The 13900-nt window shown below is 38.9% G+C and overlaps 1 long non-coding RNA gene across 1 annotated transcript in view; it reads right to left on the bottom strand.

Annotated features, from left to right (window-relative positions):
- Window positions 1-291: 291 nt before the first annotated feature.
- LOC118020740 overlaps window positions 292-13900 on the bottom strand; it is a 74762-nt gene continuing 61153 nt past the window's right edge. The window contains exons 2-3 of the long non-coding RNA XR_004681996.1: window positions 4240-4274; window positions 292-874 (exon numbers count right to left, since the gene is read on the bottom strand). This is a non-coding gene — a long non-coding RNA (uncharacterized LOC118020740). The remainder of the gene's footprint in view (window positions 875-4239; window positions 4275-13900) is intronic.

Here is a 13900-nt window from a genome sequence, read left to right as displayed (position 1 = left end):
TTTGTTAAATGTTTCCAATTGTTAATTAAAGCCCTTATTTTACTAATACTTTTCATTGTGAGTCAGTCTTAAAATATTCGTTCTCATTCACTGATCTCCAGACAGGATTGTTCAGTTCTTACTCTCCTTCATGTTGCCGCAGCTTTGGACATTGTTTAATGCCTCCTTCCTGAAATGCTCTGCTTTCGTGTGTCCTATGACTACATTGTCCTGGCTCTTGTTCTGTTTACTTTGCCCTTTTCCTTCTTTTTATTACTGACTTACCTTTTTTATATTCTCTAATTTGGTCATTACCCAAGGCTAAGGCCTCAGCTTTCTTTTCCTCCTCTGCTCTCTTGGCAAGCTCATCTGCTCCCAACTATTATCCAGGCTCCAGGTCTGCATTTCTAACTGCTGTTGAACATCTCTACCATCTACATCAAAAACAACAAAAATCACATTCCAATCTTCCTCTGCCCAGATTCAGGATCTTAAATTGTTACCTGACCTTACCAATTTCTCTTGGGGCATTGCCGCTACTGAGTCCCCATGCTGGCACTAAGTTGTCATTCTCCTTTCTCCCACATCCCCCCCAGCGTGGGCTAGTCTACAAGACTGCACTTCTGGTTTGGCTTCTATTATAAGTGCTGAGGAGTTTATGGAGCAGTCAAGTAGTTCTGGTCTCTGCTGAGCTCCCTTCCGTGAGGCTGTGGTCAGTTACGGGCTGGGTAGGTGGCTCTGCTGACCTGGTTGGGGCCCACTCACATGTTTCGAGGTCTGCTGGCTATAGGTTGGTCTTTTATCTTCTTCTCTGTCTGCTCGAAAGGCAGCCCAGGTTTGTTCTCAGGGCAGAGGCAGGGCTGCAAGATTGTAAGCCTCCGACAACTCAGCTGAACTAGAGGGAGAGGCCTGGTGGTCCATTCAAGGCAACAGGAAATGGAGTAAGGGAAATGGACCCAATAGAAGAGCCTGTATGGAAGGCAGGGCAGATGCTGACAGGAGTGATCAAGCTGCAGAGACTAACACTGCAGTGGTAGTCTCCAGTGAGGAAGCAGAGCAAGTCAAGAGTGTGTGCACAGAGGTGGTAGCTGACAGAGCATGGCACCCTCAGTGTGGACTGAATATACCGATGGCATAATTAACGGTCTTCCTGTGCCCACAGCCTTCTCAGTCTGACTGTGCAGCTTTTTCCATGCAGAGGTGGAGACTATTCCCCCACCCCTTGAATCTGGGCTTGCCTGTGGCTTGCTTTGGTCCATACAAGGTAGATAAAACCATCAGGTCTCGGCACCTACGTCTTGATAGTCTTGGTGGCCTTCCCTTTCATGAGTCCCACTGAAAGGTGAATTGCTTTTGCTGAATTAGTTAAGTGGTCAGTCAAGATGGAATGTTCACTCATTTGATCAGGCCTACAGCAATATTGCTCTGGAAAAAAAAAATGGCAGATCTCCTGGAAATGACTATAGACAGAAGCAAAACAAAGATTTTTTTTAAAGCCTCAGATTGAATCTGTTAATTATAACGGTGTCCTCCTAACTCCTCTCAATTGGGAGCTCTTTTAGTTCGTCAAATGAGCCATGTTTTTCCTGCTTCAGGGTCTCTTCCTCATGGCAGGCTCCTTTTATATTTTCTGTTAAAATGTCTTCTCTTCATAATATATTCCCTAAACTCCTTATTTAAAGTTGGTTTCACTGTTTTAATTTTCTTTTTTCTATTTTTAGTTCTTTGTTTTTATAATTCATTGTAATTGATAATTATTTTGTGTACTTTTTTTTCTCTATAGTTAAACTGTAAGATCCATGAGGATCTAGTGTCTGACACATATTAGGGACTTAATAAATATTTGTTGAATTAATCAATAACTTGGAGGGAGACATCTTGGGGCAGGGGATAAGCTGGGTCAGGGCATGGTCAGAGCTCAAGGTCAGGCTATCTGAAAACCCCAAGATTAGTGGTCCGCAGTCAAAATACAGTATCCAAAGGAGAGTGATGACTCAGGTTCAGTCTGGACTATTGTCTAAGGGGTCTCATTTGGTGAGTTAAGAAAAGGCAGTAGGAGTCTGTGGGGCAATGGGTAGTCTTACTCATATTCATATGGGCTACTCATACACAGACCTTGTATCCTAGTTGTCCTACTTGGAACTACCTTAAGTTGTTATTGGTCCTCAGTCAGTGTCCAGAGGAATAGGCTAGAAGGCCTGGAAAAGGCTAGGCATGTTGCTGTCAGCCATCTCCCTTCCATTAGGGCAAGAAGGGGCCTGAGTTTAGGACGTGGGTTTAATTCAGTTATTGTCATTCTAAGAAAAAGAAGCTCTCAAGTTACTTCAAATAAGGTGGAAGGAGGTAAGCAAAACAGAAATTTCAGCTGAGTGGGCAGGCCTCACAGGAGTCTGGGACACCTAAGCCTCAAGAGAAAGCAGAAATCACACTACCACTGAGTCTCAATGAAGCTGAAACAAAATCTCAGGTGGCTCTTTTGATCTCAGTACTAGGAGTTCACAGATCTTTAGACCAGGTCTCTGCCTTTAATATAACTCAGCAATTCTCTGTGCCTCTCCCTTTTCCCATTTCTAACTTGTCCTTTTCTTCAACAGTTTGAGTCTGAGTCAGACTCACCCGTGGAGCTTTAAAAATTATCTTAGTCAGTTTGGATTGCTCTAACAAAGCAAACAAAATGCATGGCTCCTAAACAACAGAAATTTATTTCTCAAAGTTCTGGAGGCTTGAAGCCCAAGATCAGGGTGCCAGCATGACCAAGTTCTGGCAAGGACTCTTTTCTGGCTTTTTATAAGGGCATTAATCCCATTCATGAGGGCTCTGCTCTGATGACTTAATCACCTCCCAAAGTCCTCACCTTCTAAAACCATCACCTTGAGGGTTAATATTTCAAAATATAAATCTTGGGGGGAGACAAACATTTAATCTGTAGCAAATATATACATCTAATCCTATCCCTGTAGATTCTGACTTAGAACTTAAGCTGAATAACAATAGGGTTTTATTTGTTTTCCTCTCAGTTGTATTCTGTGCCTAGAACAGTGCTTGGCACATAGTAGATGTTCAAAAAATATGTGTTGAGTAAACAACAGTCTGTGGGATGGAACCCAGATGACTGAGTTTTTAAGTTTCTCAAGTTATCTAGATGTGTGGTCAGGTTGACAACTACCATAGTATACTTGGTTTCTTTTAGCTACCTTACAGATTCATCTTCCGAATGTCATCTTGTTCATGGCTTCTGCTCTATTTCATGGCCTGTTGCTCTGCATCATTTCAGTTTCATATCTCTATTATATTATATATTTCTATATTTCATACTAACAGCCTATTTCTCTGTATTTTTCAATTCAAGTTTCTATTAGCAAGAATGACTGGTCTAGCTTATTTCTGTTTGAACAGATTTCCCACATCAGAGCCCTGCACAGTTAACTTGCAGATTGGATGCCCTTGCTTCTCTCTAGCCTAATGATTTATAGCCAAGAAGGAGGGAAGTAGAAAGAACAGAACTACATGGTATAAAATACAGCAGCCTAACAGGCTGTGGGTGTGGCAGGTAATAGGACTCATTTGTCTAGTACAGAAGGCTTAGTTATACCTCCATATTTTTACTAATTATAATTAATTGATTAAATATCTTTGAGTGCATTATGTGCAGGTGTTGAGTGCCTTACATGTCAGGTGCAGGAAACAGTAAGCAAGAAATACATGTAATCTTCCCTCATTGAGCTTATTCTGTAGTAGGAAAGATAGGCAGTTAATAAAGCCATTAAAATAAGAGGTCATATAAAAGAAAAATGGGTAAGTTGGACCCCATAAAAACTGAAATCTTTTGCTTTTCAAAAGACACTATTAAGAAAGTGAAAAGGTAAGCCTTGGCCTGGGAGAAAATATTTTCAAAACATGTATTTAATAAAGGACTATATCAGAATATAGAGAGAACATTATAACTCAATAATAAAGAGTCAACCCAATACAAAAGTGGGAAAATATTTGAACAGATACTTTACTAACAAAGGTATATGAATGTCACACAAGTATATGAAAGATGTTCAACATCATTAGTCATTAGAGAAATGCATATAAAAACCACAGTGTGATACCACTATGCAGCCACTTGAATGGCTAAAATTAGAATGACTGACCATACCAAGTGTTATCAAGAAGACAGAGCAATTGGAACGCTCAAATATTGGTGGGAATGCAAACTACAGTCACTTTGGAAAGCAATCTGGCAGTTTCTTATAAAGTTAAACACATACTTACCATATGGCCCAGCAATCCTACTTGGAGGTCTTTGCCTAAGAAAAATGAAAATATATGTCCAGACAAAGACTTGTAAGTAAATATTCATAGCATCTTTATTCCTAATGTCTCCAAACTTGAAGCAAACATTTTAGAAACAGGTTAATAAATAAACTGGTACATCCATGCAAAGGAATGCTGCACAGCAATTAAAAAAAAAAAGGAATGAACTACTCTTACATGCAACAAGGATGAATTTCAGAAGCATTCTGTTAAGTGAAAGAAGCCAGCCACGAATGGCTGCCTATGTGTGCATGTATGATTCTATTTATGTGATATTACGGAAAAGACAAAACTACAGTGACAGAGCAGATCGGTGTTAATCTGAAGCAGAGGTGGTGGGGCGAAGGATTAACAACGGAACTTCTTGGCAGATAGATCTATATTTTGATTGTGGTGGTTGTTACACAATTGATATATTTATCAAAATGTATTATACACTTAAATTGGCTAATTTAATTGGATACAAATTATACCTAAACTAAGCTGAGTTTTAAAAAAGAAAAATGAAGTGCGATACATGCTTGGATTGAGAGAAGCAGGGCTGCTCTGGAAGCACAATATAGGTCAACTCACAATCCAGCAGAGTCTGAGGGGGCTTTTCATGGGATGAACCATTAGCTCTCAGCATGAGTAGGAACAGGCCAAGTGCACAGTTAGGTGGAAGGGAAGGGGGTTTGACAGAGTCAGCAGCAGAGGCTCAGAGGCAAGAGAAAACAAGTAACTTTGGAAATGTTAGTGAAGGAGGAGGGAGGAAAAATGAATGTGGAGAGGTAGGCAGGGCAAAATAAAGACTTTTATTTAAAGTCATGTTAAGTTTGGATTTTATCCTAAGAGTGACTGAAGGGTTTTAAGCCCTTATTATGGAGTTATAGGATGTTATTTCTGATTTGTAAGAATATCCCTGGCTGCTGTATGAAGAATGGGTTGGATGGAAAAACCTTGACTAAGAGGGTATCAGATGACAGTGCCAGGAATTGGGGGAGTTGTCAAGGGGATGGACAGAGGTGGGTGGATTTCAGAAATACTTAGGAAGCAGAATTTCCTGTGGGAGTTGAGGGTGAAGGAAGAATCATCAAGAATGGCTTCTAGGTTTCTATATGGGTAACTGGGTATTCGGTGGTGCCATTCACTGACATAAAGAATAAAGAAGCCAGAAAAGGTTTGGGGGCAATGTGATGACTTTGGTTTTGTACATGTTATTTTGAGGTGCCTGGGAAGCCTTCATGTTGTGTTTAGAGGTGGTTGGATATATAGATCTGTTGCTTAGGAGACAGATCTCAGCAGCAGAAATAAATTTATGTCATTTCCATGTAGGTAGCAATTGAAATCATGCAACTGATGGCTGAGGAGTTGAATGAGTAGGATGAGGAAAATAGAGGCCCACAGCAGAACCCCAAGAAATTCCAATGCTTAATGAAGAGGTAGGAGGAAAATTAGGAGAGCACTGTTTTACTAGGAAGCTACTAGAAGGAGTGACTGGTCAACAATATCAAATCAATTGCTTCATTAAAGAATATGGTGACTTTTAAGGTTCTTGATTAATATGTATAGTAGAATTTTTGAGAGATGCACTTACAGTAAAAGATGAATCACTGTTATACAACCATTAAAAAGAAAAAGAAAGTTATTGGTTTGATGGCCTGCGAAAAGGCAGTGCATTTCTTACACAGATGGAAGAACTCAGAGTTTTCTATCATTTTCTTTTGTCCTTCCCCCTTTTAGAACACTAAACATTAAAGAGCATCCAGAAATCCACTTATATACATTCTGGGTGGAGAAGCTTGCACCAGATATTCTCTTATTTACAAATCCATGAGCAAGAACATACTTTTTGCAATGTTTGCTTAATAAGTACTATCCACCTTAATTCCCCTGTTCCTTTTGGTCTGTTTCATTCCCTGGGTGGGTGTGACTAGCTTGAAGAGATCAATGGGAAAAGGTTTTTGATCCCCCTACCTTAAGCAAGGAGTGTTAGTCGAGCGGACAAGAGAATCTGTTGCACAGAGAAACTGTTATTTATTTATTTATTTATTTATTTATTTATTTATTTATTTATTATTTTTTTAAAGATTTTATTTATTTATTTGAGAGAGAGCATGAGCAGGGGGAAGAGACAGAGGGAGAGGGAGAAACAGACTCCCTGGTGAGCAGGGAGCCTGATGCAGGACTCGATCCCAAGACCCTGAGATCATGACCTGAGCCGAAGGCAGACGCTTACCAACTGAACCACCCAGGCGTCCCGAGAAACTGTTTTTAAAGTGAGTTTCAGTTACGTTCAAATTGATCTTACTACCATGGTCAGCTTTAGTGGTCCATGGGAGAATGCTGGAACAAAAGTCTCCACTTTCCCAGATGCTATCTTTCTCTTCCCTTTTTTCTAATTGCCTTCTCCCCAAAAAGGAAGATGTAGAAAGCTTTTGAAGAGCTAGAATTATATTAGAATTATCACTAAAGATGCAATAGGAGAATATTAAGGAACCACTTGAAGGTCATGGTTACAAGAGCTCAAATAGAAGAGCCTGGGAAATGGCTGTAGGGCCCTTACTTAATCATGGTTCCAAATCAGTGACAATTTCTGTTGTCATTATTCTGTTCAGGTAAGAGGGGGAAGACTTCCAAGCTATCAGTGCCTGTTATCAATTTATTGTTTCTGAGCTCCAAATTTACTTTTCAATATATGCTTGGGATAATAGATTGGACTCTTAAACATTTCTTGTCCCAGTGAGCACAGTATTAAGCTTTGTCAGGAGAGCTTGCCTAAGGGACACTGCAGGAAGACAAGAACTTCTCTTCCTGGTTCCATGTGCTACATTGTGCTTTTCTTTGCTCCTGCTTTGAGGTCTGCCAACGTTGTGTGTTTATGGGCCATCTACCGGTGCTCTATCCCAAATAGGCCCCAGAATGTGTAGTCCCCTGGTGACCTTGTGGCCTGGGCTGGGCCCAGTGACTATCTTGCTTCAACCCTCCCAAAGTGGACACTGGTGTGCTCAGGTCTAATGCTGGCAGTGGAACCTGATTTCTTCTGTGTGTTTTCCTTGCTTGCTTGGACTCCAGAAGGTTGTTTCCTATAACTGTCTCACTATAGACACCATGTGTTCCAGGCCTTGTACCAGCAGTAATGCCCTGATTTCCTCTGTATGCTCACCCAGAGCTTTGACTCGCCCACTCCGTAGAGGGTTATTTCTTGCTGTGCAGTGACTCTGGCCTGGCCAGTTTGGCAAACTGCTCCACTGTCCAGTGGGCTACAGCCATACCTTCTCCAATGAAGTTTTTTACCCCAGCCCTGGGGAGGAGGCTCTCTGTAAAATTTCTTCTTTCTTATGTACTCTCCACCAACCATAATGTTCTCTTCATACTTCTCTTACATCTTTATAGTTACTTCTCTATCATAGTTAAATGATTTTTTAACGCTAAACTTCTCCTATTCAAATTATTGTGTGGTTTCTATCTTCTAATTACACCCAGACTGACACACTATCTTTTCTTTAATCCATTACACATACATTTCCCAGATTATTTAGTCTTCCAACAGCTCCACTCTTATTTAAAACACAAATCAGCACTGCCCCCCACCCCAAATAAAACAACAACAACAATCCTTGGGTGATTTGGCATTGCCTGGCATTCAAGACCTTCCATGATTTGACCCCTGCCTGCCTTTACAATCTTATTTCCTACTCTTTCTAGAATAATCAAGGCAAGCAGCACTGTGCAGTACAGAAAGTCCACTCAGTAGTTTTGACTTTTAGCTCTACTACTTATTACTAAGCAGACAAGGGCATGTCCTTAGATTCCACTGAATCTCAGTTTACTCTCAAAATATGCAGAAGTGCTTTGTAAGCTGTAAAATAGAAGGAAATGGATTATTTTTAGAAAGTGAACTGGAGAAAGAAAACCTCCAAACTGGTGAGAAATTCAACCTATTCAAAAGTCAAACCCCTTGGGAGAGGTATTCCTAGTCCATGAGATTTTGATGAAGGGTCATAGGGCCTTAAGTATAAGAGAAAAAATGAGGGACCCAACTACTTGTATAGAAAAGAGACAGATTTCTCTGGTTGCTCATGGATTGGACTTATCTTTTTTGGGCATAAGGCCAGCCTGTGGATGTTTTTATCAGCAGGTGGTTCTTCTGAATTCCTCATTATCTTGGATACATAACGCTGGAGGAAAAAAGCCAATTCCAGGAGAACTTGAAACATGAATATGAAAGGCATTTAAAAATTTATGTGAAAAAACATCCTTAAGGAAGAAATATAGGGTTCCTTCTTTTATAGCCTGAAGAGAAAGTTGAGTTCAACAGAGGATAAAAATGAAGAGAGGTAGCCATTCCAGTCTTGCTTAGACAAAACCTTCATTATCTAACCTTTCTACAGCTCTTTGTATTTTCCAAAGACCTTCACAAATGCATTTTCCCCACGTGTAACAAGCCTCTGATCAAAGCAGGTTACTATTCATCTTTCCATTTTTTAGATGAGAAAAAAAGAGTTCCAGAGAAGTGAAGTCACCTTCACAAGTCCCAGGGTGAGTCAAAGGTAGAATGAGGTTTTGAACCTTTGCCACAGAGTTCTTGGCTTAATTGCTCTGCAACGTGTTGTTTCCTGTCTTGAGTAAAGCTCTACAAATTGGTTAAAAAAGATTCTTAATCTAAGAAGCCAAGTCTAGAATTCTAACTAGAGGATCCTCTGTGGGAAGTCTTGGGGTTTTATTAAAACTGAGATTCCTCTGGGCCACTGTACTTAGAGGGCAGTGGAGAAGAGCAGATGTGGTTCATAGACTTGAAAGAAGGAAGTACTAGACTTTAGATGAGGTACTCCTTCAGGTCTCCTGGGAACCAGAGTTATACCTCTTTAGAGAAGAAATCTGAAAGTGATGCTTATAGGATTGGCATCTGAGAAAGTGGTTTAGCTCAGTGGTTGAGATTTGTGTCCAGTTCTCATGTACCCAGTCTGCTCTTCATGCATTTGAATTCTTTTTTTCCCCATGGGAGAAACTGGCCGGTTCTCCAATTTGTGGAATTCTAATTTAGGTTATATATGTCTTTGCAGTGTGAATCTATTTCAGATTTGATGTAAGATCACTGACTAGTACATTGCCAAATACCCTATAGGTACCTCAATAAATATATATTAATGTTAATCATGAGAACCATCTTTTTCAATATTTACATTTGCAATATATACTCTATCAATACTGCAACAGGGAAAACTTACAGGATAATTACATTTTGCATTTATAAATCCAGTGATTTATTTCCTAAAATCTCAATTTTGGCAGAGACATGATTATGGTATTTTTTCCCCCTCAACCTTAAGGTTATTGGCAAATGTTAGTCCTATTTTACAGATGAAGAGTGTAAAAAGGAAAAGGGAATGATTGGCAAAAAGCCTCATAGTGAACTGAAGAGAAGTAGAGAATGAAAATTTAAGTCTTTGTTTCCAAATTTCACTAAAAACACTCTTATTCTGAGGACTAAGAAGTTATGATGAGGCATGGTTAGTTCACATGCATGGAACTATCCCCCTGACTAAAATTTAATTTTGAAAAATGAATTTTTCTTTTGACTCTACATGCAGATTATATAGCCTCTATTGGCAGCTGGAGGCTCTTTATTTCCCCCACTGAATTTAACCTGTGATTGTTTACTCCTCATGATTCAGGCAGTAGTATTACCTATTTCTATTATTGCTATTTTTTCTTTTTTAAGAAAATTTTTATTTCAATTCAATTTAATTAACATATAGTGTATTATTATTTTCACAGGTAGAATTTAGGGATTCATCAGTTGCATATAACACCCAGTGCTCATTACATCAAGTGCCCTCCTTAATGCCTATCACCCAGTTACCCCATCCCCCACCCACCTCTTCTCCAGCAACCTTCAGCTTGTTTCCTATGATTAAGAGTCTCTTATTGTTTGTCTCCCTGTTTTTGTCTTATTTTCCCTTCCCTTCCCCTATGTTCATCTTTTTTGTTTCTTAAATTCCACATACAAATGAAATCAGATGATATTTGTCTCTCTCTGACTGACTTATTTTGCTTAGGATAATACTCTCTAGTTCCATCCACGTCATTGCACATGGCAAGATTTCATTCTTTTGGATGGCTGAGTAATATTCCATTGTGTATACATATATATATACCATATCTTCTTTATCCATTTATCTGTCCATGGACATCTGGGCTCTTTCCATACTTTGGCTATGGTGGACATCGCTGCTATAAATATTGGGGTGCATGTGCCCCTTTGAATCACTGTTTGTAGCCTCTGGATAGATACCTAGCAGTGCAATTCCTGGGTCATAGGGTAGCTCTATTTTTAACTTTTTGAGGAACCTCCATACTAGCTTCCAGAGTGGCTGCACCAGTTTGCATTCCCACCAACAGTGTAAGAGGGATTCCCCTTTCTCTGCATCCTCGCCAACATCTGTCGTTTCCTGACTTGTTAATTTTAGCTGTTCTGACCAGTGTGAGGTGGTATCTCATTGTGGTTTTGATTTGTATTTCCCTAATGCCAAGTGATGTTGAACATTTTTTCACATGTCTGTTGGCGTTTTGTATGTCTTCTTTGGAGAAATATCTGTTCATGCCTTCTGCCCATTTCTTGACTGGATTTTTTGTTTTTTGGGTGTTGAGTTTGATAAATTCTTTATAGATTTTGGATACTAGCCCTTTATCTGATAAGACATTTGCAAATATCTTCTCCCATTCTTTAGGTTGCCTTTTAGTTTTGTTGACTGTTTCCTTTGCTGTGCAAAAGCTTTTTATCTTGATGAAGTCCCTATAGTTCATTTTTGCTTCTGTTTCTCTTGCTTTGAAGATGTGGCTAGCAAGAAGTTGCTGCTGCCAAGGTCAAAGAGGTTGCTGCCTGTGTTCTCCTCTAGGATTTTGATGGATTCCTGTCTCTCATTTGGGCCTTTTATCCATTTTGAGTTTATTTTAGTGTATAGTGTAAGAAAGTGGTCTGGTTTCATTCTTCTGCATGTGGCTGTCCAATTTTCTCAAGACCATTTGCTGAAGAGACTGTCTTTTTTCCATTGGATATTCTTTCCTGTCTTGTTGAAAATTAGTTGAGCATCTATTTTTTTTTTCAAATCAACCCTATCAATATAGAAATTTATCCAATATTTTGCTTTTTAATATATAGATTCATATTATAAAAATAGTAGTTGAAGTTAGAATATCTGTTAGTACTTCCCTTAATCAAAGTGGAAAATGGCTTTAGTAGATTAGTTATTTTAGAAAGAAAATCAGTAGATAATTTAGAAATGTAAATATTAGTAGATATTTTAGAAACTACCTAGTTTTAGTAAAATTTTATATATTTTTATATTTTATATAAAATATATATTATAAACATATATTTATAATTTATATATTTTTATATCTTATAAAAATATAGGTATTTTATATTTATTTTTATATTTATTATATTTTAGTAAATATCAATAGATATTTTAGAAATAGTTTTTTTTTTTTTAAGTAACCTCTACACCCAACGTAGGGCTCAAACTCACAACCCCAAGATCAAGAGTCGTATGCTCTACTGACTGAGCCAGTCAGGCACCCCCTACCTAGTTATTTTTATAACTTCATGTATGAATAAAACGAGTAAGTGGTATCTATATTTAAAAATAAAAGAAATGCATTTTGCAGCATTTTTTCCTGTTAAAATCCTGTAGAACATCTTACAGTAGGGGTGCCTGGGTGGCTCAGTCATTAAGTGTCTGCCTTCAGCTCAGGTCATGATCCCAGGATCCTGGGATCAAGTCCCACATCGGGCTCCCTGCTCTGCGGGAGGCCTGCTTCTCCCTCCCCCACTCCCCCTGCTTGTGTTCCCTGTCTCGCTGTGTATCTCTCTGTCAAATAAATAAATAAAATCTTAAAAAAAAAAAAGAGCATCTTACAGTATTACATATTTTTATCATTTGTTTTAAACAGCATTTCTTAACAGGTAATTTATAATTCACCTGCATCAGAGTCACCTGAGATATTTACTAAAACTCAGAGCCCAAGGTCTAACCCCATATCTACTGAATGTGACTCTTAACACTGGGGTCCAGAAATCTGCATTTTGAATATAATTTTTAGGTGACTAGTACAAACTGGAGGTAACTCAGCATTGATTGCTTCAGTGTGAGAGGAAAGGCACATGGGTACCGAATCAAGGGAGATGAGCAAGGACATGAAGGGCACGATATGCTGTGGCATTTAGATCTTACCCTGGAGGTAATAGAGATTTAAGATAGGCAGCAACAAAAATTAACTGGATTCATTTGTGTTACTTTTATAAATTATTTGGGGAGTTAATCTCACTATCAAGAAAGATGGGTGAGGTTAAACAGACATAGGATTGTATTCTTATATAAAATTATTTTGAAGGATATCAGATATATATGATTTATTCCTCACTATCCTGGTATTAATGGTTCCAAATTTTTTACTTGTGAATGACAAGCCATATGAACTATTATTTCCTCTTGTGATTCATGTAAAAATTAATGTATGGAAAAAGAAACTCAAGGATCAAACTGATTATATTGATAATATACATTTATAAGTACAAAACCATTGGTAACTATAAATGCCATCATTATGCTAATAAAATGGGAAACATTCCTGAAGCATCTGGCTCAAGGCTGGTATACTTTTTTTTTTTTTAAGATCTATATTTATTTGAGAGAGAGAGAGAGATAACAAAAGAGAGAGAGAGAGAGCACGAGCAGGGGAGAGAGGGAGAAGCAGGCTCCCACTTGAGCATGGAGACTGACCTGGGGCTCAATCCCAGGACCCTGGGATCAGGACCTGATCCAAAGGCAGACACTTAACTGACTGAGCCACCCAGGTGCCCCAAGGCTGGTAGACTTTTTATAGAGTCCATTTGTGTAGCAATCTGTACTGGCTTGAGTATATTTGCCATTGTAAGTTATCTGCCTCCTGCATTAGTAAAAATTGTGGTAGTTAGGTTAGTCTGCTGAAATAAACAATGCAAAATGTGGCTCAACACGATAAAAGATGATTTCTCACTCATGTCACAGCTAATGCAGGGTGTCAGGCATAGATTGGAGCTTTGCTCCATGCAGGGATCCAGGCCTTTTTCAGTCTTCATCTTTCAATCTTTCCATCTTCAAAGGCCTTGAAATGTGGTCTGCGTCTAGCATTCAGACAATGTGTGGAAAGAGTGTGGAGAGGCTGCACATGCTCTTAACCACCTCACTGGAGGTGACACACATCATCCCCTCCCCCAAATTCCCCTGGTGAGAACCAGTCATGATTCCATTGAGCTGCATGCATCTGGGAGCTGTGGTCTGATCCTTCATTGGGAAAGAAGATAACAGAGCCAGTTTCTGCCACAATAGACTATCCTCCTAGATCATTCAATATCAGAGATATATACTAGTGAGTAGGAACTGCTCAAATAAATAGGCTAAAATACTATAGATATTTCCCAACTTATGTATATTCCTTATAGTCAGGCATTCATTGAGGGCAACTACCTTTTTTTAGATGGCCCAGGGAAGTCTTTATCAAACTTTCTGGATTGTACTTCAATAAGAAATATACTTTACATGCCGACTCATTACCAGTATATAGGTACCAAATCAAAAATTTCATGCCTGTT

This window comes from Mirounga leonina, unplaced genomic scaffold (genome assembly GCF_011800145.1).
Source record: "Mirounga leonina isolate KUSES-001 unplaced genomic scaffold, KU_Mleo_1.0 Mir_174, whole genome shotgun sequence".
Lineage (NCBI taxonomy): Eukaryota > Metazoa > Chordata > Mammalia > Carnivora > Phocidae > Mirounga > Mirounga leonina.
The sequence above is the reverse complement of the archived record's forward strand: the minus strand, read 5'-3'. Positions and strand labels throughout refer to the sequence as shown.